Here is a 14,184-nt window from a genome sequence, read left to right as displayed (position 1 = left end):
ACCAGTAGAGGTTTGGGTTGGATGTTATGAAACTTTTCTCCTCGGAAAAAGTGGTGCTGCAGTGACACAGGCTGCCCAGGGAGGTGGTGGAGTCACGGTCCGTGGAAGTGTTCCAGAACCATGTGGATGTGGCACTGAGGGACGTGGGCAGTGAGTATGGTGGGCATGGGATGATGGTTGGCCTGGGCGATCTTAGTAGTCTTTTCCTTCATGATTCTATGAAAACACTTCACAGAAGAAATAAGTCTTCTAAACTCACTATAATAATAATGAGGGTGTGGAATCTTTCTTCCAAAGAGCAGGAGCCTCCTCTGCTCATACAAAGAAACAGAGATTTGCCTTCTTTCCCCATCACTTCAGAAGACAAGGAGAAGCCATAGCATAGCAAAAGATAAAAAGGAAATCCAATTACTTCACAACTACTTCAGGATTTGTCAGATGCTGAGGAGGTTAAAACCAGGCATAACTGCAGCAGAGGCAAGGAGCTCAGTGGAAGGAAAAAACACTGTACCCACCCACAGATCTGCCCTTCATAGATTTTAGTGCTTGACAGAAAAAGCAAAAAATGTAGATGGATGAGAGCAAAGAAGGAAAGGAAAGAACTGAATAAAAACAACTTCATGTTCTAAAATACAAAAATTGGAAAAATCCATGAGGTGAGAAGAGAGGAACTAAACAACAGCAGCAAAAATATTTTTCATTGTGAATCTACAGAAAAGGAAACCACTTCATTACATCACATAGGAAATTTTAGCCAGCCCCAGTACAGGAGCCTAAAAGTGTGTCAGAAGGACAGGCAGGTGTCTGCTCTGCCTGCACTCCTCACAATGAGGACTGTTCTGTGATCGAGGTAATGTCCGGCCTGAGGCATCTGCAAACCAGAAAGGAAAAGTCTGGGCTAAATAAAGATGAAGAGTTCTTAAGACCTTTCTGCTGGTCATTGCTGTTGAGGAAGTTTCCTCATTCTAAGTGGGGGGTGGGAAATTGAGCAAATTACTGAGAAATAGTAGAGATATGCAAGGAAATCGATCAGTTCAGGGGGTTCAGAAAAGAAAACTGGCCAAGGAGCTAGATGGAAGGGAAAGGGGAAAGGGCTTTGTCTAAACAGCATGCTACAAGAAACAAGAAAAACACTGCAACAGCAGCAGTGAAATCCTTCCTTCCTGTGACTGCAGCAGCAGCAATTCCAGAGTAAATTGGGGGGGCATATATACGGTGCATGTGATTTACTAGCTTGAAAAATAAGTACTTCACTGGGGAACGATGCATTTCTTGGAGTGGGGAGAAAGAGAAGGCCATTCAGCAACACCTTAGCACATCTGCCTGTTGCAACAATGCTCAGCAGAGAACCAGACTCTGGGAGCAACATCTGAGTTTCTCCATGAGATACTGGCATAGCCCCAGTGACAGTTTTGCCAGAGAGAGAGTTTGTCTTCCAGTAAGCACATTAACTCAGAGGAAACCTACCATGAACTGAAGACTCTTCAGTCTTTGTAAACCCTGCAAGAACACAGAACGATAGCAATCCTCCCACAGTCTCTCTTCAGTATGAATTTATTGTATCCTGTAGCACTGATACATGTAGCTATACACAACTGCTGAAGTCTCAGCAGTCCGTATGTGTGGAAGAGGGGAATATGGTGATGTCTCTTTTAGTCTTACCCTCTGTTACAGATCAACAGCTGTCTGGGGGGAGATGCTATGTGACCACAAAAATGAGTGCACAGCATTGAGAAAGTAGCAGCCAGTTTCTGAGTGCCTGTGCCACGTGAACATCTTATAAATAAGTGGGATTCGAATCACACTTGCCTATGGCCTGTGGCCTCAGTGAGCCCATCAGGCCATGTAGAAGGACAGCATCAGCTTTGTGCCAGTGGCATGTTTGTGGCACCTGGAAGTGCCACAGGGATCCCTGGATGGAGACAAAAAACTGGATTTCATCTGTATCTAGTAATTGAATTTGAGGGTTTTTCACAACACACCTTTAATCTCACCGCTGCCCTCCAGAAAACTGCAGCAACAGTGGAACCACCAGATGCCTGTAGCTATGGGGAAAGCTGGATCTTGAAATGCCACTGCTATTATGTCCCCTCAGCTCCAGATGACAGTGGGGAGCTGCCCCTGTGGCCCACTGGCCTTCTAGAACCCACAGGTTGCACCAGTAGCCCACAGCACAAGCGAGGACACCCAGGAATGCTGCCACAGCCCAATGGCTTCCAAAGCATGGTTTGAGTGTTACAGTCACACCACTTGCTGAGCAGACTACATAAGTGTTAGCACTTGGCTGAGGAGAAGAGGTCCATTCAGGCCTTATTGTGGCCTGCCTCGTCAGCCCCAAGGTGGGCTTGTGCTGACCCTGCTAGTGGGGATCTCCCTTGTGACAACCTTCACGAAGAAGCAAAGGTTCTGCTAGTGTGAGGTGAAGCAGCCAGCAAAGGAGCAATGCCTGTTCTGCATGAATCACCCTCACCTTTCGGAGGAAGAACCCATCCATCCCCCACATCCTGCCTGTGACATGAGGCGAGATAAAATATGCTGGGGAGGCATGACCTGGCCTGTGGCCCGGCTGTCTGACCACAGCAACCACACTCTTTCCTTATAAACAGGACACTGTTCCTTCTGGGTATCTGTGATTTGCTAATTCAGCCTTATTCAGCTCACTAGGCTTTTTTTTTTAAATGAATTTTCCAAAATCAATGCAGTGGCTGTGGAATGCTATTGGAAAGCACCGCGTTTCCTGCAGTTTTGGTAAAACATGGAGAAATTTGAAGTTGCACTGCCGCTTGAAGCAGGTTTTTCAGACACCTGGAAAGGTGTTATCAGCCTGGTTCTTCAGGAGACTTCAGAGCTGTGCTCATCTCCTGAGACTGAAAGTCACCGGCACTTTACATCATGGGTCATGAGAGTGACATCACCGACCATCACATCAGGCACTTACAGGGGGAACAGAGGAAGCAGTTGATAGCTGAGGTAAATCTGCTCTAGCAGAGCATCTAGAGAGCAGAGTAAGTGGCCCTGGAGGGGATTTTCTTTCTGCTCTCTAGCTAAAGTAACCACCATTAACCTCCTCACTATTCATTTTTTGCCTTCATTAACACCAGTGTAGTATTCTCTCTATACCAAGGGAGGACTAAAAATAACTCACCATGTTAGTTACTTGGGCATGGTTATAAATATGCCACAAATAACCACTACAAGATTGTCTGCTGTCTTGCTGTGCTCAAGTATTTTGCATTCTCTCTGTCATGCTCTCAAGACTGCTCACCCTCACCTGAACAAGGTCTTGGTTACTGCTGTTCCTTGCTTTTGCCACATGGCAGATCACAAGCACAGATTAAGAAAACAGTCAAGATCATCTAGCCCAACCACTAGCCCATCACTCCCACGTCCTCTAACTACATCCCTCTGTGCCACATCCACATGTTTCTTGAACAGCTTCAGGGACGGTGACTCCCCCACCTCACTGTCTTTGTCATAAATCTTCTTATACTCCTTTTGCAGTATCCATTCATTAAATACTGGCAGCCAAGGCACCTGGCTTTAAAGCCATACTGGTACAATACGAGCTGAGTTTTCAGTTTTCCAGTCAAAACTCTGCTCAGCCAGAAAGGCTCGTCAGCTACTTTACAAGACATAACTTAGCTTTCTTTGCTTCTGTGCTCTCTCTGAAAAGCAAACACTACATTAAAGCAGGCAGAGCATACGTATGCAATGATATCTTGGGATAGGGCAAGAATTTATAGTCTTTAAATGACAGAAAGATCCAGGTGAAGCCAAGAGCCTGCTTTCTGGCGCCAGGGATGATGAAGCAGCAGTGTGGAGCTCATGGGAATGATGTGACACCTTGATCCTTGGGCGTCCTTGAAAACAGCCCTGAGTGATGTTTGCCTCCAGTCGATTCTCCTAATAAATATGCCTACCAGTCCTGTCACCCATAAGACCACAGCTTCATGGAGTAGAAGTTCTGTTCCCCAAATTTAAGATGACACATATTCTTTGTGGGGACCATGACAATAGCAGTTGTAGGAGATGCAGTTCTTTCAGAATTTCCAGTTGTTTTACAACTTTCAGATTAAAAAGGGGGCAGAGTTGACCCATTTCTCTGCCAGCTCTTCCTTCCAGAAGTAGATGCTGATCTTTCTTTGGACTTTGCCTCCGAATGAGAAAGGTAACCAGAAGTCATCAGATAAGAAACTGGACACAACAAAATAGTCAAACAAACCTGAAGGACTTTGATAATAAACACACAAGGAGTTAAGACACTTTCACATGGATTCCTATGCTTCAGCATGTAGGAAAACCTGTGGCAGGGATTTCATTTAGAAGAAAAAAAATGCACCATTGAGATCTTTCTAACAACTTCCACCCACTCTCCCTGAGCCTTTCCATCCCACAGGCAGATCACAAGCTGCAGAGGGGTGATCCTTTGGGCACCACACAGGACAAGTGTAGGAGTGCCCTTGATGGCAATATAATATAAACAGAGATAAGAGCAGCAAAACACGAGTGAGCAAATGAGAATGTACTCTGATGACCAGAAAAATTCTGGCTTTCTTCCTAGAAAAGCTGTGGTACCACCTGAACCACAGAGGCCTCCCAGAGTAGAGAACAACATCCACACTGGCTAAATAAATTGAGCAAGAACATCATCATCATGACAAAACCAAAGATATCCAGATAGGCACAATTAGAAGACCTGGTGTAAGATCGATGTGCTCCCAGCAATGTAAAAGGACATATAAGTAAACTGAAAAGCAGTTTAGCCAATGTAACTTATTAGTTTAAACACACTCAGTTGAATCCCTTTGCCAAGATGCCCCTTCTGGAAAACCCAAAGGGCAGCAGCCATGCCAAGACTAGTGCACTGCATTATGTGCACTACTGGCACCGTGGTGGTGGGTCTGCTGTCCCTCTGGAAAAACAGGCACCCACAGCGACTGATACCATAGCCTTCATCAGACCAAGTTACTGTCAAATCAGCCCCTACCAACAGCCTGCTCTCATTCCCATTGGACTTTGGGTTGTTCTTACCTCTCCCTCTCTTTTTCCTGTGCATACACACACACATACTAAAAATGCATGCAATCTGCTGTTCATTAAGTGTAATTTCTTAGGTTTTACTTTCTAGCAGGCATCCTCTGCAGCTGCCAGCACTTCCTCAGGTTTAAATGTGCCTTTCACTTTGGCCACTGCAGAAAGAGGAGACTTTCTCCAGCCAACCAAATGAACTGAATCGTCAGACCGCAACATGTAGCTACATCCATAGTAGTAGCACCAACATACAGGGAAATCAGAAACTCAGTGCAGCCTGTTGGCTCTTGGTGTCAAAGAATAACTCTGCTTGGACTCACAAAAGGAGCAATTTTTCCTGTGAAAAATTCTCTCTCCTATTTCTTTGATGCCCATCTGCAATCAGTATTCAAGCACATAAATCTGAGCGATCCCCAAAAACAGGTGGTAAGAACCACATGGAACAAAAAGCTCTGTTTGTGCACCTCTCCCATCCCTCTTACATCCCGCACCCAGATGCTCCACTAGCAGGTGCTGGGAGGTGTTCTCCTGCTGAGTGGGAGCAGCAACATGACAGCTTATCTTTACACACCGTCTTCAGTGTCCAGCTGATCTGGGAAAGAGCTGAACATCAGGCACATTCCCAGGCACTCTGCCAAGCTGGGGCCGAAGGGTAAACAGAACGCGATGTGCAGGACGCAATGTGTCTTTTAAAAAAAAACGACACCAGGTGGTCAATGAAATGATCCAGAAGAGGGGTCTGTGAGCGAACATTTCAAGTTCTGCTGTAGCACCTTATTAAGTGTATAGAGACCTGTGACTTTGGAGTGGGCTGCATTGTGGGAGAGCCACGTTGGATGAGATGTTGAAAATTCTCCATCTCCTCCGCAACCGCTGGCAAAACCACTGTGGCACTGAGACCCACTCTGCCAGTCCTCCCTACCAAAACTCATTTCCAGTACGGCTAAACAGCAAATTGCCACCAACAGATTTATTTTGTTCTTTAACTGAAGCCGCCTGTAACACAGCGTGCAAACCCTAACGAAAGGCATTTGTACACCAGTGCGGGTCGATACCGTAGTTTAACAGAGCAGCTTTGTGTAGGGAGAACAAGGATCCTGCAGTGTGCTGTTAGGGCTTGAGCTTCCTATGGCCAGCCCCGGATCTCTGTTCTGTGTTAATAAACTGCTGCTGTAATCTGCACCAGGGTGGTCCGGCGAGACGGCAGCCGTGGGACAGCTCGGAGGGGAAGCGCCGCGTGCAAAGTTCCCCCACTTATCTGGCCTCTTTGCATGAACAATGCTGGCAAAATCACCCATGCGTATCACGGAGCTCTGGAAGTCATGCTGCATCTCTTAGGTTTCACGCTGCTTGCTTTAAAGACTCAGTGGGCAAGAAAAGAGCTCTGCTTCTCAAAGAAATAAGCTCCCTTATACCCAAGAGACAGCTGGCACAGAAGCTGCACCCCTTCAGCAGCAGCTCCAGAAGAGCTGTGGGGTATCGTGAGGGTTTCTTGTGCACAGGAAGTCACCCTGCCGTACAAGCTGATATTCCAGCAATTTCCCTTTGGTTTCGTCAGTCTCTTAGCTACTTCACAATATACACTTCTAAAATTTGAACTCAGAAATTAGAATTCAAATGTCATAAATTTCCATGCCTTCATCCCTACCTTTTCCAACAGAGAAGTGTGTTTGTTCTCTCAGAGGTCACAAACTGACAGCTTGGGACCTGATGGAGGAGACTGCAGATCCAACATCATTAGAAGGAGCTTGGGGAAAGGGAGACATAGCAGGAACTGCTTGGGATTTACTTTGCAAAAGTCCAGTCCAAAAGACCATCAGTGGTATAAGGGAAATTAATTTCTCTTCACCTGTCTGGAAAGGAAACACGGGCTTTTATCCCGCTTGGTTAGCGCAAAATTTTCTACAAGTTTAAGTACCATAACACAAAGCTTTGTGAGGAGGTGTGAAAATGATCTGTTAGTTTATCTGTTCTTAATTGATTTACCCAAACTAAGCAAGCTCTCATTTGCTTGCTTGAGCACTGTGCTGCTTCCCTCAGCATACATGGAGAGCGAATCAAGCCCCCCAGTTCTCAGAATCCTGTAGCTGCAGTCAGCCTACCCTTACCTGCCTTCTTCTCCCTTGGGAAGGCAAAGGAAACCACCAAGCCTCTTCAAAGCCAGACACCAGGCAGAAGTGAGGCAGAAACCACAGTGAACCAGATAATTTATAGGATCAGGATCAGCAATGGCAATACACACCCAGCTGTGCCTTTAGTTACTATTTTGTTACCTTTTTGTTCCGTACCTTCCTCTTCCCACTGCGGGTTTGCATCCTCAGGCTGTGGGGTTTCCCCTACTTTCAAAGGAGTAGCAGAACAGCAGTGTAAGTTCCCTACATGCAGTGGAGACTCTCCAGAAGGTTCATAAACCTTTCACTACACTGGCCAGAGCTTTCAACCAAAGGGCCAGAAAAAAACTTGTCTGCTTTCTCATTTCATAAGGAGATTCTACACAGTTCTAGCACTGGCATTGGAGACAGACCTTTTGAAGTGGTTTCTGGGCATGTGTTTTCTGTTCATTTTCTAATAAAAGAGAATCATATGCACTGAGTTTTCTAAAAAGCAATCGCCCAGGGAAAAAGCTATAAAAACTGTAAAAATCCCTGACGCTTTCTGTTAGCACTGCATTCAGACTGCTTTGTTTACAAATGCAACCAACCTGTTATTTAATTAACTTTTTTTTCTTAGGAAATAAAATCTGGGAAAGTTTATTGCTCCGCTATGGCAAATATGTTTTCTGAACAACAAAGGGGACTGTGATCACTTCTACTGACATCCAGACATCTCAGAAGTGGTTGAGAAAATGTTTCTCGGTTTGCAGAGGGACTCATCGTGGGTCATACACTGCTCCCACCGAAATGTGCAGTTGCATTCCCACCAATGTCACGAGGAGGAAGAACAAGAAGTACTCCTGCCAAAAATCTGAGTGTTTTCACACCACGACAGACAACCTCAAGTCTCTTCAGTTACCAGTCACTTTTCAACAGCACCATCACAGCAACAAAGTGCAAGACTTTATCAAAACACTCCAGAAACCCACGACAGCTGCCTTTATCAGTGCCCACAGCTGACTGCATCTCACCCAAGCACTCTCCTTTCAGTTAATTTAATCGTCATGTGCTTTTTCCTTTTTCCTCTCACTTCTGAGACCTCCAAGGGCTGCCTGGGCAGGGAGCAGCCTCAGAGATAAGCTCCACGAGATGCAGGTCAGGTCTGCACCACCCTCACCTTACCTTTACGTCTCCAGTATCACCATGTTATCTGCCGGAATCTCCCCTCCCCACCTTTCTCTCCACCAGCACCACAAAACTCTCCTTTTGCTGTGATGAAGAATGAAAACCAGACATGCCATTTCTGGCTTTTTTCACAAGGAAACCTTCCATTGCCCATTGCTGTTCCCTGTCAGCCCCTTTTGTTGCCCTATTGGGGTGGTGGATTGAATGTGGTGCTCAGGGATGTGGTTCAGCAGAGAGCTGCTAGAGTTAGGGTAGTATGGTTAGGTTGTGGTTGGACTTGATGATCTTTAAGGTCTTTTCTAACCTGAGTAATTCTATGATTCTATGATTCTATTAACACGTACCTATTTCAGAGGTACAGGCTGCCCTCACAAGAGTGGAGATTTAGGTAAGAATTGTGGAGCGGGGACGCTGTGTGCAATGCAACAAGGATCTAGATAGGGAAAAAATTAAGACTAAAATAATTGTACAAATGTGTTCCCTATAGTATGTATGAATATTTCTGCAGAACAGAGGGTAGTCCCGAGCATGAAATTGTCCAGAAGAAGAAAGTGAGGGAAGGAGAAGGAGACAAAAGGAAGAGATTTATAAAAGAAAGGGGCATTTAAAACTACAGTGGTGGAGCAGCCTATAGTGAAACTTAAACATCAGCCTGCAGTAAAGTCTGTGTAATAGGATCTCCCAGCTCTGAGGGAGGTTTCAGCTCCCCTTCCCAGGCCTATCTCTTCGACCTTGCCTCTGTCACATAAACGAACAGAAATGAACATATGTTTTTAAGTTTGTTTCTAAAATAACCAGAGCGAAGCAGAAATGCTGCACTGCCCACACCAGGCTCTCCTCGGGGGAAAGCGGAGAGAAAAACCATGCGTGCTCGTCACACCAGATGAAGTGTTACAGCGACAAGGGTTTATACAAAACAGAGCTAAAGAATGGTCTGTGGGGTGCCAGCTGCAGCATGCCACAGCTCCCAGCCCAGCCTTGCTGGTCCCTCAGGCATACATCAGCCCTGTGGTGCGGAGGTCACCAAGCGCCTGGTGGGGACGTGTCCACCACGGTGGGGTTGTGTCATGTCCCACAGTGTGCAGGGCTGAGGGTGGGCACTGTGGGTGGGCTGTGCACAGGCTGCATGCAGGGGCAGGATATTGCTGCCTTAGGCTTTGCTGGCCCTTCCAAGACAGAGGTAGGTGGGCTCCAGGTGCTGAGGATATGCTTCCATCCTTCAAAGGATGCTAGAGAAGCTCAAGGCTTGCCCTGATAGGCTCCTTCCTCAAAAGCAAGGATCCTGGAGCTTTAATTGCAATAGCAAAAACAAAAATAAAAACAAAAATAACAAAACGAAAAAAGGTATCGAGAAGTAAAGAGACATGAATGACAAGAGATAAGGTAGGAGACTATGTGTGGATGAAATCAGCTGCTTCCCAAAGAGGCAAGAGAGATCAAAAAGAGCGTGCACACATTTCATCCTGATTGATCCCAATAAAAGTAATTTCTGTTTCAAAATCAAAACATGAAGGTAAGCACCAGAATGAAGAGATCTGGTCTTAAGAGCTGCTTCTTATTGTATATTATTCCACAAATTTATAGCTCCAGGGATAACCTTGTGCCTTGGGGAGGGAGACAGGCAGAGCACAGAGCTCAGGCAGTCTCTTAGTCCCAGTCTGTCCCCACCCTGGGCTACATATAACTCAAAGCAAATCCTATGACCCAGCATCAGTGAGTCCTATAATTCCTCTACATATTTCCGATGTTGTTGCAAGTACACCTTTACCTGCAAAAGCCAACTGTGACTGTATCTACATTCATTTTTCTCCTTTTTGCCCCAAACCTTGAGTCCTGCAGAGCCTTTTCATTTCACGGAGCTGCTTCAGGCTAATGTTCTCCATGGAAGAAACAGGGCACATCCACAACAGGTAGAACAATGTCAGCTTGGGTTTTCGTCTTCCTGAAATTCAGACACACAGGCTATTCGGTAATTATTATTATGTTGCCAAAGGCATTCTCTCATTTGTCAATATGGAGACTTGACAGTTTTCAGAAATGACAGCAATAGGACAAGAAGGAATGGTTTTAAACTAAGACGGGAAGTTTATGTTAGATAATAGGAGGAAGTTTTTCACAGAGGGTGGTGACACACTGGAACAGGTTGCCCAAGGAGGTTGTGGATGCCCCATCCCTGGAGGCATTCAAGGCCAGGCTGGATGTGGGTCTGGGCAGCCTGGTCTGGTGGTTGGCGACCCTGCACATAGCAGGGGTTGAGATTAGATGATCGCTGTGGTTCTTTTCAACCCAGGCCATTCTATGATTCTATGATATGACTTTCCGAAAGACACATCAAACTGGAAGGAGGACTCAAAACCTCCTAAAACATCACTTACAGAGACCGTGAATATGACTTAAAATACATTTACAAATGAAAAAAAAAAAGCTGGAAAAAGCGATTTTCCTTTTTGGAAAATTTTATTCCTTCTTCTTCCCACAACAACATGTGCTTAACTTGAATTGTCATCACAGTATACAGCCAGCATCAGAGAGCATACATTGCTGTTTTGTTTTGTTTTGTTTTGTTTTTGCAAAATGATTAAAAGTTTCAGGATTGAGTATTTCAAAAATGCTTTGCCAAAAATGGGAAGAAAATATCACGAAACAATTTAAAAATCTCAAATTGGCAATGTCTTCAATTGGTTTTAAAACACTTAATAAAACTTTAGTAATACAATCCTATCCTAGGGCCATTATTAATCTGTTATGGCTATGAGAGATCCTAAATAACCTGTGGAAGCTAGAAAAGAACATATTGTTCTTTATTGATGTTGACTAAAGTAATTACAGAAGATTTAATAAATCATCTCAGAAAAACGAAGTTGTTGCAAGCTCCCCTTTCTTGTTATGACAGGCAGCCCATGAGTTATTCTGGGTCCATCCCTAGCTCTGCTCCCCCTGCTTTTCCACTCTTACGCAAACAAGAAATCGCTTATCTGCCTCCATTTCTTAATCCGAAATTGGATCACCACCATTTGATTTGCAGAGATGCTACAGGAGGGTTTTGGGCAAAGAACAGCATCTGCCTCATGGCACGAGATGGCACAAAGCATGGGAATGTGGCAGGATGAGGGAATAGACCTTTAATGAGAGGCAGATAGTTGATCAGTTCATTAAACCTGCCAATGAGCTTCAAATGTGCAAGGTGGTCTGGAAGACTAGTGATAGGCTGGCAATGCTTGGCAGAATACGGTAAGCGTGTTACACAATACACTAGGAGATTTCCCAATCTTACAACATGCATGTAAACAACAAAAATTCAGTGACAACACGGGAAAGAGAAAAGCAGATTGATCTGTTTTTCACCTGCACGGCAAATCAGACAAAAAGAATGGCTGTTCTCAGCTGAGAGGTCCTGGGAGGACAAAGTAGGACAAACCCTTTGTGGTCAGCAAGCAGCACACTGGTAATCACAGAATATCCTGAGCTGGAAGGGACCCAGAAGATCTTCAAGCCCAGCTCGTGGCTCCACACAGCACCACCCAAAATCCAAACCCTATGTTTGAGAGCAGTGTCCTTGAGCTCTGGCAGTCAGGGCCATGCCTACTTCCCTAGACAGCCTGTTCCATGCACAAATAATAACGTGGAATAGGAAGCTGAGTGCAGTTGTACATCCAACCAACCAGATTAACCCTCTTTCCATGACACACAGAAATACAGAGAGCTCTTCCTGCACCTGTGGGCTCCCGCTCACACAAAACCAAGCTCTCTGGTCTCTTACAGTGTTCTGGCACACTTTATAAAGCATGTAGGTAAAACAAAATGCACCAGTGGGCTGCTTGAGACCCAACCCTTCCAGATACCCTGTTTTTACTTACAGAAGGTGTTTCCCACTAGCAGGAGACACCAGTAAAGCCCACACCGTTGCTCATTTTTAAAGCATTCCCAAAGAATACCTGCAAGCAGAGAAACCACCAGGCTGTTAGGCTTTACCTTCAGGAATTTCTTTCTGATCCATTTCCTCCTTCTAACATTGGCTCTGGGGCAGGTGAAATGTGCTTCCTTTAAGGAAGAGCCTCCGTGGAAGAGATGTGCCGCTGGAAGTGCTGTGAGCAACCAGGCTGCACACTTTGGCAGCCTCATCTCCAAGCCTGTGTTGCTTTCACCTTGTAAAAGAGTACAAGGTAAGGGGAAAAGTTCTTATTCCTTGTTTTTTTTTTTTAATCTCACCAGGTGTTGTGCCATGGAAACCCTTGTTGTGTTTTTGCATGTTGTCCCAATTGTAGCAAAGGTGCCAGTGTGGCTCTGCAGCAATTAGTCAGACATGTCTGCCCGTTGCTGAAGGCAAGGAAAGAAACAGCATGCCAGTGAGACTCTTAATACAGAAAACATCTGTTTATTCAGTACAAGGAAATAAAATGATAGTTCACCACAGCTGAACTAGAAGACCTAATGCACAGCCCTAAGGTGAACCCAAGAGATACATGTGATAGGTTATGTGAGGGAAACTCAGGAAAGTAGTGCTGCATGAAGGTAAGGTGAGCCCAGTATGAGCTCTGTATGAACTGGAGGCAAGGAAAAGCTCAAGTCTGGGGAAAAAGCTAAGATCTGGTGGTGCTTTCACCATGTCCTAAGAGCATGATTTCAAGTAGAATCACAGAATCACAGAATGGCCTGGGTTGAAAAGGACCACAATGATTTTCAATCCCCCTTCTATGTGCAGGGTCACCAACCACCAGAGCAGGCTGCCCAGAGCGACATCCAGCCTGGCCTTGAATGCTTCCAGGAATGGGGCATCCACAACCTCCTTGGGCAACCTGTTCCAGTTTAAGAAATAACCTTGGTCCTAGTGATATCACTGGCAAAACACTCTGGAGTGAAGCTACAATCTCACCTACAGCAGAAATGGCAAGTACCAGCGTAATAAAGGCTATTACATGCTACATAACCCTCCCACCTCCAACTTCAGATCATTGGGCTGCAGATGATGAATAACCACTTGTATGTAACAACATACTTGCGAGGCCTTCTTGCCCATCCCCTCCTTCAGTCCTTTTGCCAAGGACTACCAAGAGCTAGGCACAACATGTGAGGTATTTTCCACCAGCACTGGGTAGACAGCACCCTGGAAATCCTCAGGTCAAGTCCTGGATTTACAGGATGCCAAAGGAAAGATGCTTCTATCAGATGGATCAAATAGCCAGCCAGGCTAAATGAGGTGAGATATGAGGACGGTATGAGGAGATATGAGGACTTAGAACCAAAGGTTAATGCCTTCCTGCTTGATGAGGGCAGGTGTCTGAGGAGTCCAGAGGCCACCATGCAGCTCCTGACATTTGTCTGGGGGAGCTGAGAGAAGGTGTTCACCAGCTTCAGGCGTGTGCCACAGCAGACTGTCTGGAGCAGGAACTGAGATACTTCTGCTAGAAGAAAGTGAAACCATCAGTAAACAGACCCAGGAAAAGCTAAGCCACTTTTGTTTGATTAATCGAAGACTCAAAACGAAGAATGAGGGCAGTGCCTGGTGGACAGCCATGCACAGAACCACTAATCATGGAATCACAGAATGGCCAGGGTTGGAAGGGACTTGAATGATCACGAATCTCCAACCCCCCTGCCACATGCAGGGCCACCAACCTCCCCCTTTAATACTAGACCAGGCTGCTCAGGGCCCCATCCAATCTGGCCTTGAACACCTCTAGGGATGAGGCATCATCAACCTCTCTGGGCAGCCTGTTCCAGCACTTCACCACTCTCTCTGTAAAGAACTTCCCCCTGACATCCAACCTAAACCTTTCCTCCCTCAACTTAAAACCATTTTCCCTTGTCCTGCTGTTATCAACCCTTTCAAAGAGTTGATCCCCCTCCTGTTTGTAGGCTCCCTTTAGGTACTGAA

This window comes from Tetrao urogallus, assembly GCF_951394365.1.
Source record: "Tetrao urogallus genome assembly, chromosome: 1".
Taxonomy (NCBI): Eukaryota; Metazoa; Chordata; class Aves; order Galliformes; family Phasianidae; genus Tetrao; species Tetrao urogallus.
This window is presented reverse-complemented; position numbering follows the sequence as displayed.